This window comes from Ranitomeya variabilis, chromosome 4, assembly GCF_051348905.1.
Source record: "Ranitomeya variabilis isolate aRanVar5 chromosome 4, aRanVar5.hap1, whole genome shotgun sequence".
NCBI lineage: Eukaryota > Metazoa > Chordata > Amphibia > Anura > Dendrobatidae > Ranitomeya > Ranitomeya variabilis.
In genome coordinates, this window is record NC_135235.1 from 686,049,583 (window position 1) to 686,063,595 (window position 14,013).

Genomic DNA, 14,013 nt, shown 5'->3' on the forward strand with positions numbered 1-14,013 from the left:
GGGGTCAGAAAATACCCTCTCAGAAGAATATATTAAAACGACAGAGAACTCTGATAGCGAGAGCAGTGACTTTCATAATTCCACAGATTTTAACGTAACCTACACCCAGAATTCCCTTCCAGGGAGCCCTATGGAGTTTGAGACCCATGTGCCTACAAAACAAAGTCAAAAGAACCAGGATGAGAGACCCGAGATCCATTCTCTGATTACTTTAATAGATAACATTCCAGCTTCCGACGACCACCCATCCGAAAGCTTCATGATAGACATTTCCAGAGCTCTTTTAACATCAACAAATATCTTGAAGAGGGGCAACAATCATACTGGTTATGAACCAAAAATTTCCGTTTCTCAACAACCAAACACGGAAAGAGCCTCTGAATCATTTTTTAAACAGCTCTTTAAAGATTTAGCTCATTTTATTGGTGGTGACTCTAAATTTTGCCCTAACAGGGACTGCAGTACTCTGCTTCAAGACCAAGGGAGAATGGAACCTCTGGTCCAAAATTATCGTAATTTGCTTCCTGCCCAGACTGGCAATCCGCACGTATTCTTGGACTCTCTGGAGGGGATCCAAAAAGACATCACCTTCTTCAGAGAATATCTGGTCAAATATGAGGACTTCAGAAGAAAAGACAACATTAAAATAACAGGCATACCTGAATCGATTCAACCTACACAGCTAAAAGAGTATATTTCTAAAATGATTTCCCACCTGTTACCCAAAAGAGAAGGGGAAAATTTAATTAAGAAAGTCTTCAGAATCCAAAGGCCTCCATCTCTCCCTTCACATGTTGCCTGCGACGTCATTGTGTCCTTCCCCACAGGGGTTAAAAACGACCTTCTTGGGTTGACAAGATACTCAAAAGTTCTCCCAGCACCATACAGTAACCTATCTTTTTTTAAGGACCTGTCAAAAATAACGCTACAAAGACGTAAATCTTTTTTCCAAACCACCCGGGTACTCACACACGCTGGAATCCGCTACCAGTGGACAAAGTCTTCCAATTTATATGTGAAACTTGCTTCAAAGGCGTACACCCTCTCAAGTCCAGAGGAGGGAATGACCCTCATAAAAAGAGTGAGACTATCGTTTTCTTCAACTCCACCTGATGCCGTCCCTCTGGCCACACCGGAACCATACCCTACTTGAAAAAAGTATATTTTCCACTTGATTGTCTTACTGATACTGAACTGGACATTGCCCTCCAAGTGGTTTCTGGGTCACACAAGGTGACCCCGGACCGGGCAGGTTTTCATGTTTTACTGAGTGCTACAGAATTTAGTCTTGTATTTCAACTTGAGTAATTATCTTGACGAGGGAAGCGTTGTTGAATTCAATAATACATTTATCTACATCACAAGCTCATGTATACATACAAGAACTCTATTTTAGGCTAGTTTTCAGGTTTTACTTAGCTACAACACATAATCTTATATTTCAGTTACATTGTTTAAGCTTTTTCAATAATATATTAATCTACATCATAAGCTAATGTACACATGTAGGAATTATGTTTCAGGATCTATCGTTAAAATATGACACCTCTATGTATGTAAACCTGCCTCTTTTCCCCTATTTTCATAGGGGTTTCTTTTCCTGATCTCATATCCCTCCCCTTCCCCTCCTCCCCCTCCTGGTTTACCCTACCCAGTTAAAAATTGTTAAAATCCCAATAAAACGTTTGAAAAAGAAAAATCCATTACTAAATCTTAAACAGAGAAGTAAGAGAATTTTCTGGGCAAAAGAACATCCTGGCATGGTGTGATCACATCTTTCACACTTCTGTCTTTCAGCTCCTGTCACAATCCGTAGATTTTTGAGAATGCAGGACCCTGCAAAAAAAATTGCAGGTATCTGCATTTTCCTATAGACTTGTATTAGTGACGGATTGTGACGGATGGCCGTCCGTTTCATCCATCTTTCATTGGATCCTGCATAAAAAAAATGGTCTGTCGGGCAGAGAAAACGTTCAGCGGAACGTTTTTTCTGTACGTCAGAAAATCGGTCAGCGACGCATCCTGCGCTGCCCGTCACTGGCTACAATGGAAGTCTATGGGCGCAGGATGCGTCGCTGCCTGTGAAAAGCAGGAATCCAGCGACGGGTCCCGTCTTTTCAAAGAGAGCATGCATGGAAGAATTTCCCGTCAGGGAAATTCTCTCTCGCTCACTCTTTCTCTTTTTACTATTGATGCTGCCTATGCAGCATCAATAGTAACACGATATACTGTAATGTGAAAAATAATAAAAAAATAAAAGATCGCAATATCCTCACCTACCGGAGTCCCACGCAGCGATGCTCCCGGCAGCTAGCGTTCTTAGTAATACATTGCAAAATCTCGAGAGAAGTCTCGGTCTCACGAGACCGCGACTTCTCACGAGATTTCACAATGTAGTACTAGGAACGCTAGCTGCCCAGAGCATCGCTGCGCGGGAACGCCGGTAGGTGAGAATACTGCACATTTTTTTAACCTGGTTTGTGTTGTGTATGTGTTTTCACAGCGGAAAACCGTTGCGAAAACACATACACAACAGGTGCACATAGCCTCGACTGGTCCGTCAGAAAGATGGGCCCAGTGCACACGTTTTCCACAATCTGCACAGGATCCGTCATTTCAATGTCTTGACGGATCCTGTGCAGATTTGGAAGACGGAAGTGTGAAAGTAGCCTTAGCTGGACAACTGAAGATTGGAAGAACGTAATGTGGAGCGATGAAAGGAGAATATCAATTTTTGGTAGTGACGGAGTGCGTTATGTTCGAAGAAGGCCAAAGGAAGACTGTCTTCCAGAGTGTACGACAACTCTAATGAAATATCCTGAGAGTCTTGTGATATGGGGCTGTATGTCATGGCATGGAATTGGGAGAATACGGGCCCTTAAGGGAACTGTAAATGCTTCAAAATATATTCATGATGTCCTTGAACCAAAGTTCATCCCATCAATTCATGACCTTGGGAAGGAACAGAACAAAATTATTTTTCAACAGGATGGAGCACTATGTCTCACAGCTGCAGAACCTCATAATACACCTCAGCTGCTGCAGAACATCATCATACACCTTAGCTGCTGCAGAACCTCATAATACACCTCAGCTGCTGCAGAACCTCATAATACACCTCAGCTGCTGCAGAATCTCATGCTACTCCTGAGTAGCTGCAGAACTCCATAATACACATCAGCTGCTGCAGAACCTCACAATACACCTCAGCTGCTGCAGAATCTCATAATACACCTCAGCTGCTGCAGACCCTAATAATACACCTCAGCTGCTGCAGAATCTCACTGCACACCTCAACTGCTGTAGAACCCCATAGTACACCTCAGCTGTTGCAGAACCCAATAATACACCTCAGCTGCTACAGAATCTCATAATACACTTCAGCTCCTGCAAAATCTCATAATACACCTCAGCTGTTGCAGAACATCATAATACACCTCAGCTGTTGCAGAACATCATAATACACCTCAGTTGCTGCAGAACCCTACAATACACCTCAGCTGCCGCAGAAACTCATAATACACCTCAGCTGCTGCAGAATCCCATAATACACATCAGCTTCTGCAGAACCCTATAATACACCTCAGCTGCTGCAGAACCCCATAATACACATCAGCTTCTGCCGAACCCTATAATACACCTCAGCTGCTGCAGAACCCCATAATACACATCAGCTGCTGCAGAACCCTATAATACACCTCAGCTGCTGCAGAGTATCATAACACACCTCAGGTTCTACAGAAGAATCAGAGAACCCGTGGCATGGGTCTCAATCGCTGCCATGGAGACCCGATGTCGACATGACAACATCCGGGTCTCCAGAGCTGAGAGACTTCTTGTCATGAGCATTGATAATCAGGAAGTCTCTCAGGTCAGTGTAAAATACATGCAGCGCTGACAGCTTCTATAGCATGCAGATGTTGCTTCATCTGCATGCTATAGAAGCGATCAGCCTGCACAAAATTATTGTCCCATAGAGGGACAAAGTATAAAACTAAAATAATTGTAAAAATATTTTAAAAAATAATAATTAAAAAAAATTAAATAATTAAATATAAATAAATATTCTAGCAATTGTGATGCAGTGATCCATGCTGCAACTTGGGGGCACTGTATGTGCTCCTCAGGATACGCATGGAGGCATAACTAGAATTGTGATAAAGAGATCGTGACTGGCATTATTGTAAATGGCCAGTATGTGTCACAAAGGAGATGTTCTGCGCTGTAAGCCAGTGATGATGTTGTTCTGGGACCTGTAGTCCCACAAGTGGTGTAGTTGTAAAGGGAGGCTTACAGGGTTAATTGGAGAGCTGGGCAGGTCTGAATAACCACACACACCTCCCACCCAAGGGAGGGGTTACAGTTATATAATGTGACCATGGTGTGATCACATGGGGAGAGAGTGGATGGATCTGATTGGTCCATGTGTAAGGTCCTGGAAGGCCTAGGTGTTGGAGGTGCTAAATTCCTGAAGAGCACATGGTGAGGTTTTGGACGTGGTGGCCTGTGTGTTGGATGGTCCCAAGTGCCCAAGTGGGGAAGGACATCCTGAATAGCACACGGAGAGGCCGTGGCTTGTGTTGGAAGATTCTGGGGGTAGGACTTCCTGAATAGCACATGGAGAGAGGCCATATGTGACGGCACTGCATTGGGGAAGCTACCGTTTCTTCTGCAGGTGTGGACTGTCATAAGGTGCCCTGGTCACAAGGACGGTGATCCCAGTTAGGCAGTTTCATTGGGAGTGAGGACTTACGAGCAGTCAGCGTGTGGAGCAGGAGCTCCAGAAAGGTAACCCAGAGTTAGGGAACTGTGTGCACTGACGAGGGTCAGTTAATGAACTGTGCGGTCATCCATGGTAACTGGATGGAGTAAGGCCTAGCATGTTTAGAGACTTAATGCTGTCGTTTGGTGCCTATTGTGTTCCATGAAGTACAATAGACTGTTAGTGGTACGGTTTATGATGCCATAATAAACCGCATAGACTGTTTAAGTAGAAAGTGTTGCTGTGTGTCCTAAATCTTGCAGCCAAATGAGTGTCCCCCAATTCATTCAGTAAGGGTTGTCTTACACAATAAATAAATATTTGAATGAAAAAAAATCTAAACAATAAAAGTACACATATTTGGTATCCCCGCATCCATAATAACCCGTGTTGTGATTTTGCTTTTTGCTCCCTCTAGTGGTCATTAGTGAATTGACTCTGGAGCGTCTGTCTTTTTCTTTATCCTCACCTGGGCCGTTAGTTCAGGGGCGTTGCTATATAAGCGCCTTGGACCTTCAGTTCAATGCCTGGCATCGTTGAAATCAGAGCTAATCTGTTGTGCTCTTGTCCTCTGATCCTGGTTCCTGTTTTTCAAGCTAAGTCTGCTTCCTTGCTTTTTGCTTTTGTTTTGTTTTGTATTTTTGTCCAGCTTGTTCCAATCTGCATCCTGACCTTTGCTGGAAGCTCTAGGGGGCTGGTGTTCTCCCCCCGGACCGTTAGACGGTTCGGGGGTTCTTGAATCTCCAGCGTGGATTTTTATAGGGTTTTTGTTGACCAGATAAGTTATCTTGCTTTATTCTGCTATTAGTAAGCTGGCCTCTCTTTGCTGAACCTGGTTCATTTCTGTGTTTGTCATTTCCTCTTACCTCACCGTTATTATTTGTGGGGGGCTTGTATCTTGCTTTGGGGTCCCTTTCTCTGGAGGCAAGAGAGGTCTTTGTTTTCTTCTCCTAGGGGTAGTTAGATTCTCCGGCTGGCGCGAGTCATCTAGCGATCACCGTAGGCATGATCCCCGGCTACTTCTAGTGTTGGCGTTAGGAGTAGCTATTTGGTCAACCCAGTTACCACAGCCCTATGAGCTGGATTTTTGTATCTCGCAGACTTACACGTTCCTCTGAGACCCTGTCCACTGGGGTCATAACAGTATGCCAGGCCAGTATTAAATGTTTAATGCATTGCAGAAGTGGGATTATAAGAAAGAAAATTTTGAGTTTTTTTTTTTTCCTCTCTCATTTTTTTTTTTTTTTTTTTCTTTTCCCCTTTACCTCAGAGTGGCTTAAGCTTGCTGCAGACATGAATGTCCAGACCTTGATTACAAGTGTGGACCAGCTTGCCGCTCGTGTGCAGGGTATACAAGATTATGTTACCAGAAATCCTAGGTCTGAACCCAAGATTCCGATTCCTGAACTGTTTTCAGGAGACCGATTTAAGTTTAGGAATTTCAGGAATAATTGTAAATTGTTTTTGTCCCTGAAACCTTGTTCGTCTGGAGACTCTGCTCAACAAGTAAAAATTGTTATTTCATTCTTACGGGGTGACCCTCAAGATTGGGCTTTTTCGTTGGCGACAGGAGATCCGGCATTGGCTGATATTGATGCGTTTTTTCTGGCGCTCGGTTTACTTTATGAGGAACCCAATCTTGAGATTCAGGCAGAGAAAGCCTTGCTGGCTATGTCTCAGGGCCAGGACGAGGCTGAGGTGTATTGCCAAAAATTTCGGAAATGGTCCGTGCTGACACATTGGAACGAGTGTGCACTGGCCGCTAATTTTAGAAATGGTCTTTCTGAGGCCATTAAGAATGTTATGGTGGGTTTTCCCATTCCCACAGGTCTGAATGATACCATGTCCCTGGCTATTCAAATTGACCGGCGGTTGCGGGAGCGCAAAACCGCAAATTCCCTCATGTTGTTGTCTGAACAGACACCTGATGTGATGCAATGTGATAGAAAAACCGCAAATTCCCTCATGGTGTTGTCTGAACGGACACCTGATTTGATGCAATGTGATAGAATCCTGACTAGAAATGGGAGGAAAATTCATAGACGCCGGAATGGCTTGTGCTACTACTGTGGTGATTCTACACATGTTATCTCAGCATGCTCTAAACGTATATCTAAGGTTGTTAGTCCTGTCACCGTTGGTAATTTGCATCCTAAGTTTATTCTGTCTGTAACTTTGATTTGCTCATTGTCATCTTATCCTGTCATGGCGTTTGTAGATTCAGGTGCTGCCCTGAGTCTTATGGATCTCTCATTTGCTAAGCGCTGTGGTTTTATTCTTGAACCATTAGAAAATCCTATCCCTCTTAGGGGTATTGATGCTACGCCATTGGCAGAAAATAAGCCGCAGTATTGGACACAGGTTACCATGTGCATGACTCCTGAACACCGCGAGGTGATACGTTTTCTCGTTCTACATAAAATGCATGATTTGGTTGTTTTGGGGCTGCCATGGTTACAGACCCATAATCCAGTCCTTGACTGGAAGGCTATGTCAGTGTCTAGTTGGGGCTGTCTTGGTATTCATGAGGATTCCCTGCCTGTGTCTATTGCCTCTTCTACGCCTTCGGAAGTTCCGGAGTATTTGTCTGATTATCAGGATGTCTTTAGCGAGTCCAGGTCCAGTGCATTGCCTCCTCATAGGGAATGTGACTGTGCAATAGATTTGATTCCAGGCAGTAAATTTCCTAAGGGAAGACTGTTTAATCTGTCGATACCTGAACATACCGCTATGCGTTCATATATCAAGGAGTCTCTGGAGAAAGGACACATCCGTCCGTCTTCTTCCTCTCTTGGTGCGGGATTCTTTTTTGTGGCTAAAAAGGACGGATCTTTGAGGCCTTGTATTGACTATCGGCTTTTAAATAAGATCACTGTCAAATTTCAGTATCCTTTGCCGCTGTTGTCTGACTTGTTTGCCCGGATTAAGGGTGCCAAGTGGTTTACCAAGATAGACCTTCGTGGTGCGTACAACCTTGTGCGCATTAAGCAAGGGGATGAATGGAAAACCGCATTCAATACGCCCGAAGGTCATTTTGAGTACTTGGTGATGCCTTTTGGGCTCTCTAATGCCCCTTCAGTTTTTCAGTCCTTTATGCATGACATTTTCCGGAACTATCTGGATAAATTTTTGATCGTTTATCTGGATGATATTCTGTTTTTTTCTGATAATTGGGACTCGCATGTGGAGCAGGTCAGGATGGTCTTTAAAATTTTGCGTGAAAATTCTTTGTTTGTCAAGGGCTCAAAGTGTCTTTTTGGTGTACAGAAGGTTCCCTTTTTGGGGTTCATTTTTTCCCCTTCTGCTGTGGAGATGGACCCAGTCAAGGTCCGAGCTATTCTTGATTGGACTCAGCCCTCGTCTGTTAAGAGTCTTCAGAAGTTCTTGGGTTTCGCTAACTTCTACCGTCGTTTTATCGCTAACTTTTCTAGCATTGTGAAACCTTTGACGGATATGACCAAGAAGGGCTCCGATGTGGTTAATTGGGCTCCTGCTGCCGTGGAGGCTTTCCAGGAGTTGAAACGTCGGTTTACTTCGGCGCCTGTTTTGTGCCAGCCTGATGTCTCGCTTCCCTTTCAAGTTGAGGTGGATGCTTCAGAGATTGGAGCAGGGGCCGTTTTGTCGCAGAGAGGCCCTGGTTGCTCTGTTATGAGACCTTGCGCCTTTTTCTCTAGGAAGTTTTCACCTGCGGAGCGAAATTATGATGTGGGCAATCGGGAGTTGTTGGCCATGAAATGGGCATTTGAGGAGTGGCGCCATTGGCTCGAGGGTGCTAAGCATCGTGTGGTGGTCTTGACTGATCACAAAAATCTGATGTATCTCGAGTCTGCTAAACGCCTGAATCCTAGACAGGCCCGCTGGTCATTGTTTTTCTCCCGTTTTGACTTTGTTGTCTCGTATTTACCAGGTTCAAAGAATGTGAAGGCCGATGCTCTTTCCAGGAGCTTTGTGCCTGATGCTCCTGGAGTCACTGAACCTGTTGGTATTCTTAAGGATGGTATTATCTTGTCAGCTATTTCTCCAGATCTGCGACGTGTGTTGCAGAGATTTCAGACTGATAGGCCTGATTCTTGTCCACCTGACAGACTGTTTGTGCCTGATAAGTGGACCAGCAGAGTCATTTCCGAGGTTCATTCCTCGGTGTTGGCAGGTCACCCAGGAATTTTTGGCACCAGAGATCTGGTGGCCAGATCCTTTTGGTGGCCTTCCTTGTCTAGGGATGTGCGGTCATTTGTACAGTCCTGTGGGACTTGTGCTCGAGATAAGCCTTGCTGTTCTCGTGCCAGCGGGTTGCTCTTGCCCTTGCCTGTCCCTAAGAGACCTTGGACACATATCTCCATGGATTTCATTTCTGATCTTCCGGTGTCTCAAGGCATGTCTGTTATCTGGGTTATATGTGATCGCTTCTCCAAGATGGTCCATTTGGTTCCTTTGCCTAAGCTGCCTTCCTCCTCCGATCTGGTTCCTGTGTTTTTCCAGAACGTGGTTCGTTTGCACGGCATCCCTGAGAATATTGTGTCAGACAGAGGATCCCAGTTCGTTTCCAGATTCTGGCGATCCTTTTGTAGTAGGATGGGCATTGACTTGTCGTTTTCGTCTGCTTTCCATCCTCAGACTAATGGACAGACGGAGCGAACTAATCAGACTTTGGAGGCTTATCTGAGGTGTTTTGTCTCTGCTGATCAGGACGATTGGGTGACCTTCTTGCCGTTAGCTGAGTTTGCCCTTAATAATCGGGCTAGTTCCGCCACCTTGGTTTCGCCGTTTTTCTGCAACTCTGGTTTCCACCCTCGTTTTTCTTCGGGTCATGTGGAACCTTCTGACTGCCCTGGGGTGGATTCTGTGGTGGATAGGTTGCAGCGGATCTGGAATCTTGTGGTGGACAACTTGAAGTTGTCACAGGAGAGGGCTCAGCGCTTTGCCAACCGCCGCCGCGGTGTGGGTCCCCGACTACGTGTTGGGGATTTGGTGTGGCTTTCTTCCCGCTTTGTTCCTATGAAGGTTTCCTCTCCCAAATTTAAACCTCGTTTTATTGGTCCTTACAAGATATTGGAAATTCTTAATCCTGTATCCTTTCGCCTGGATCTTCCTGTGTCGTTTGCTATCCACAACGTATTTCATAGGTCCTTGTTGCGGCGGTACGTTGTGCCTGTGGTTCCCTCTGCTGAGCCTCCTGCTCCGGTGTTGGTTGAGGGCGAGTTGGAGTACGTGGTGGAGAAGATCTTGGATTCTCGTCTCTCCAGGCGGAGGCTTCAGTACCTGGTCAAGTGGAAGGGCTATGGTCAGGAAGATAATTCCTGGGTGGTCGCCTCTGATGTTCATGCGGCCGATTTAGTTCGTGCCTTTCACGCCGCTCATCCTGATCGCCCTGGTGGTCGTGGTGAGGGTTCGGTGACCCCTCACTAAGGGGGGGGTACTGTTGTGATTTTGCTTTTTGCTCCCTCTAGTGGTCATTAGTGAATTGACTCTGGAGCGTCTGTCTTTTTCTTTATCCTCACCTGGGCCGTTAGTTCAGGGGCGTTGCTATATAAGCGCCTTGGACCTTCAGTTCAATGCCTGGCATCGTTGAAATCAGAGCTAATCTGTTGTGCTCTTGTCCTCTGATCCTGGTTCCTGTTTTTCAAGCTAAGTCTGCTTCCTTGCTTTTTGCTTTTGTTTTGTTTTGTATTTTTGTCCAGCTTGTTCCAATCTGCATCCTGACCTTTGCTGGAAGCTCTAGGGGGCTGGTGTTCTCCCCCCGGACCGTTAGACGGTTCGGGGGTTCTTGAATCTCCAGCGTGGATTTTTATAGGGTTTTTGTTGACCAGATAAGTTATCTTGCTTTATTCTGCTATTAGTAAGCTGGCCTCTCTTTGCTGAACCTGGTTCATTTCTGTGTTTGTCATTTCCTCTTACCTCACCGTTATTATTTGTGGGGGGCTTGTATCTTGCTTTGGGGTCCCTTTCTCTGGAGGCAAGAGAGGTCTTTGTTTTCTTCTCCTAGGGGTAGTTAGATTCTCCGGCTGGCGCGAGTCATCTAGCGATCACCGTAGGCATGATCCCCGGCTACTTCTAGTGTTGGCGTTAGGAGTAGCTATTTGGTCAACCCTGTTACCACAGCCCTATGAGCTGGATTTTTGTATCTCGCAGACTTACACGTTCCTCTGAGACCCTGTCCACTGGGGTCATAACAAACCCGGCCTATAAAACTGTCCCACTAGTTAACCCATTTAGTGAACACCATAAAAAAAAAAAAACAAGGCAACATTTTTTTTTTATCATCATACCATGGAACAAAAAGTGGAATAACACGTGATCAAAAAGACAGATGTAAAAAAACATGCTACCGCTGAAAACATCATCTTGTCTCAAAAAACAATCCCCCATACAGCTCTATCAGCGGAAAAATAAAAAAGTTATAGCTCTCAGAATAAAGCGATGCAAAATAATTATTTTTTATATAAAATAGTTTTTGTGTAAGGCTATGTGCACACTTTGCGGGGTCCTCTGCGGGTTCTCCCGCAGCGGATTTGATAAATCTGCAGGGGAAAACTGCTGCGGTTATCCCTGCATATTTATCGCGGTTTGTTTTGCGGTTTCCGCTGCGGGTTTACTCCTATACTATTGATGCTGCATATGCAGCAATATACAGCATCAATAGTAATGTTAAAAATAATTAAAAAATGGTTTATACTCACCCTCTGATGTCCCGATCTCCTCGGCGCTGCACGCGGTGGTCTGGTTCCAAAGATGCTGTGCGAGAAGGACCTTCGTGATGTCACGGTCATGTGACCGCGACATCACGGTCATGTGACCGCGACGTCACCGCAGGTCCTGCTCGCACAGCAACCCTGCGACCGGACGGCCGCGTGCAGCGCTGAGAGGTGAGTATATCATTATTTTTTATTTTAATTCTTTTTTTTTTTTTACACAAATATGGTTCCCAGGGCCTGGAGGAGAGTCTCCTCTCCCCCACCCCGGGTACCATCTGCACATGATCCGCTTACTTCCCGCATCGTGGGCACAGCCCCATGCGGGAAGTTAGCGGATCAATCCACTCCTATGTGTGCAGAATCGCAGCGATTCTGCACAAAGAAGTGACATGCTGCGGAATGTAAACCGCTGCGTTTCTGCCTGGTTTTTCCCGCAGCATGTGCACAGCGGATTGCGGTTTCCATAGGGTTTACATGTAAATGTAAATGCAATGGAAACTGCTGCGGACCATACATATACATGCAGTATACTTAGATCATCACCAAGAGGCTTTTAAACATCATCCGCCTGGAATATCAGAGAAGCAACACCAAGACAGTGAACCCCTGGGAGATTACCTACACTGCATGGGCGTCCCCAATTATGCAGGTATCAGCATACTGTACATGTACAGGTACCCCAGTATTGGCATCTGTCTTAAGTTACTGTTACACTAAGCGACTTATCAACGATCACGACCAGCGATCGTGATCGCTGGTAAGTCGTTGTGTGGTCGCTGGGGAGCTGTCACACAGACAGCTCTCTCCAGCAACCAACGATCAGGGGAACGACTTCGGCATCGTTGAAACTGTCTTCAACGATGCCGAAGTCCCCTGCAGCACCCGGGTAACCAGGGTAAATATCGGGTTACTAAGCGCAGGGCCGCGCTTAGTAACCCGATATTTACCCTGGTTACCATTGTAAAAGTTAAAAAAAACAGTACATACTCACCTTCTGATGTCTGTCACGTCCCCCGGCGTCCACGCACTGCTGCAGAGAGCTTTCCCTGCACTGAATGTGTCAGCGGCGCCGGCAGTAACAGCGGTGACGTCACTGCTGTGCTCTGCTTTACGACCGGCACTCACACAGTCAGTGCAGGGAAAGCTCTCTGCAGCAGTTTCCTCTCCTTCAGACCCTGGGAACCATCAGGGATACCTTCCGATACTTGAGTCCCATTGACTTGTATTTGTATCGGGTATCGGTATCGGATTAGATCCGATACTTTGCCGGTATCGGCCGATACTTTCCGATACCGATACTTTCAAGTATCGGACGGTATCGCTCAACACTATTCACCAGCCTATAACAGTACAGAGCACGTTCACCCTGGTGATCTAGTTGCAGGTAAAGGACACATTGCAGGAGACAAACTTAAGAAGTAGGCCCAATGTAATGTAATGCCCAATTCCCCAATGTGGGGTCCTATTTTTACTAAATAAAATAGTGCCATCACAGCCCCCGTGCCCAAAATTCACCGTACAGTGCACGTTCACCCTGGTGATCTAGTGGCAGTTAAAGAAGAGACATTGCAGGAGACAGAGTTAAAAAGTAAGCCCAATGTAGTGGTGTGGGTCACTGAGACTTAAAAGGGAGTGCATGAGCTGCCAAACAATTCCCCAATGGGGGTACCTTTTTTAAAAATAGACTAGTGATATCGCAGGCCCTTTGCCCAAAATTCACCGGCCTATAACAGTACTGAGCACGTTCACCCTGGTGATCTAGGGGCAGTTAAAGGACACTTTGCAGGAGACAGAATGAAGAAGTAGGCTTTCCAACATAAGCAGCGTAGAGTTCCAGCGCGTGGGGACATCACACACCAGCCGGTGAGCTGGAAGTTGCAAACGCTGCTGAAGCACGGCAAGGGCGGCTGAAGCTGTAGCTGACTTTCTAAAATGGGCAGACAGACGGCGTACTTTCACTAGCAGATCCGGCAGCTCCGGGTAGCTTTTCAGAAAATGTTGAACCACGAGGTTAAGCACATAGGCCAAGCAAGGTACGTGTGTGAGCTCACCTTGCCTCAGCCGCCAAGGTTCAGTGGTGTCATCCAAACATCTGACTGCTCTTTCAGCGCTGTCCACAATTCTTATGCATTGTGCGGTTTGTCACCTATGCAGATTAGCTTCAGCACAGCCTGTTGCCGCTTGGCTGAGGTAGTGCTGCAGTGCTTCCAGCTTCTGACTGATGTGGTGATTTCAGTGATGGAGGTTGAAGAGGAGGAGGAGGTGCAGGAGCTGTAGACTGTGGGGGCAACCCTGATTGACATAGAGCCAGCAATCCTCTGCGTGGGGAGGATATGTTCCATCCCAAGGTCCGACTGGGTCCTGGTTTCCACTATATTAACCCAGTGTGCCGTCAGTGAGATGTACCATCCCTGCCCACAAGCACTTGTCCACATGTCCGTGGTTAGGTGGACTTTTCCTGTAACAGCATTGTTGAATGCACGGGTAATGTTGTGGGACACATGCTGGTGTAATGCTGGTACCCCACACCGGGAGAAATAGTGGCGACCGGGGACCAAG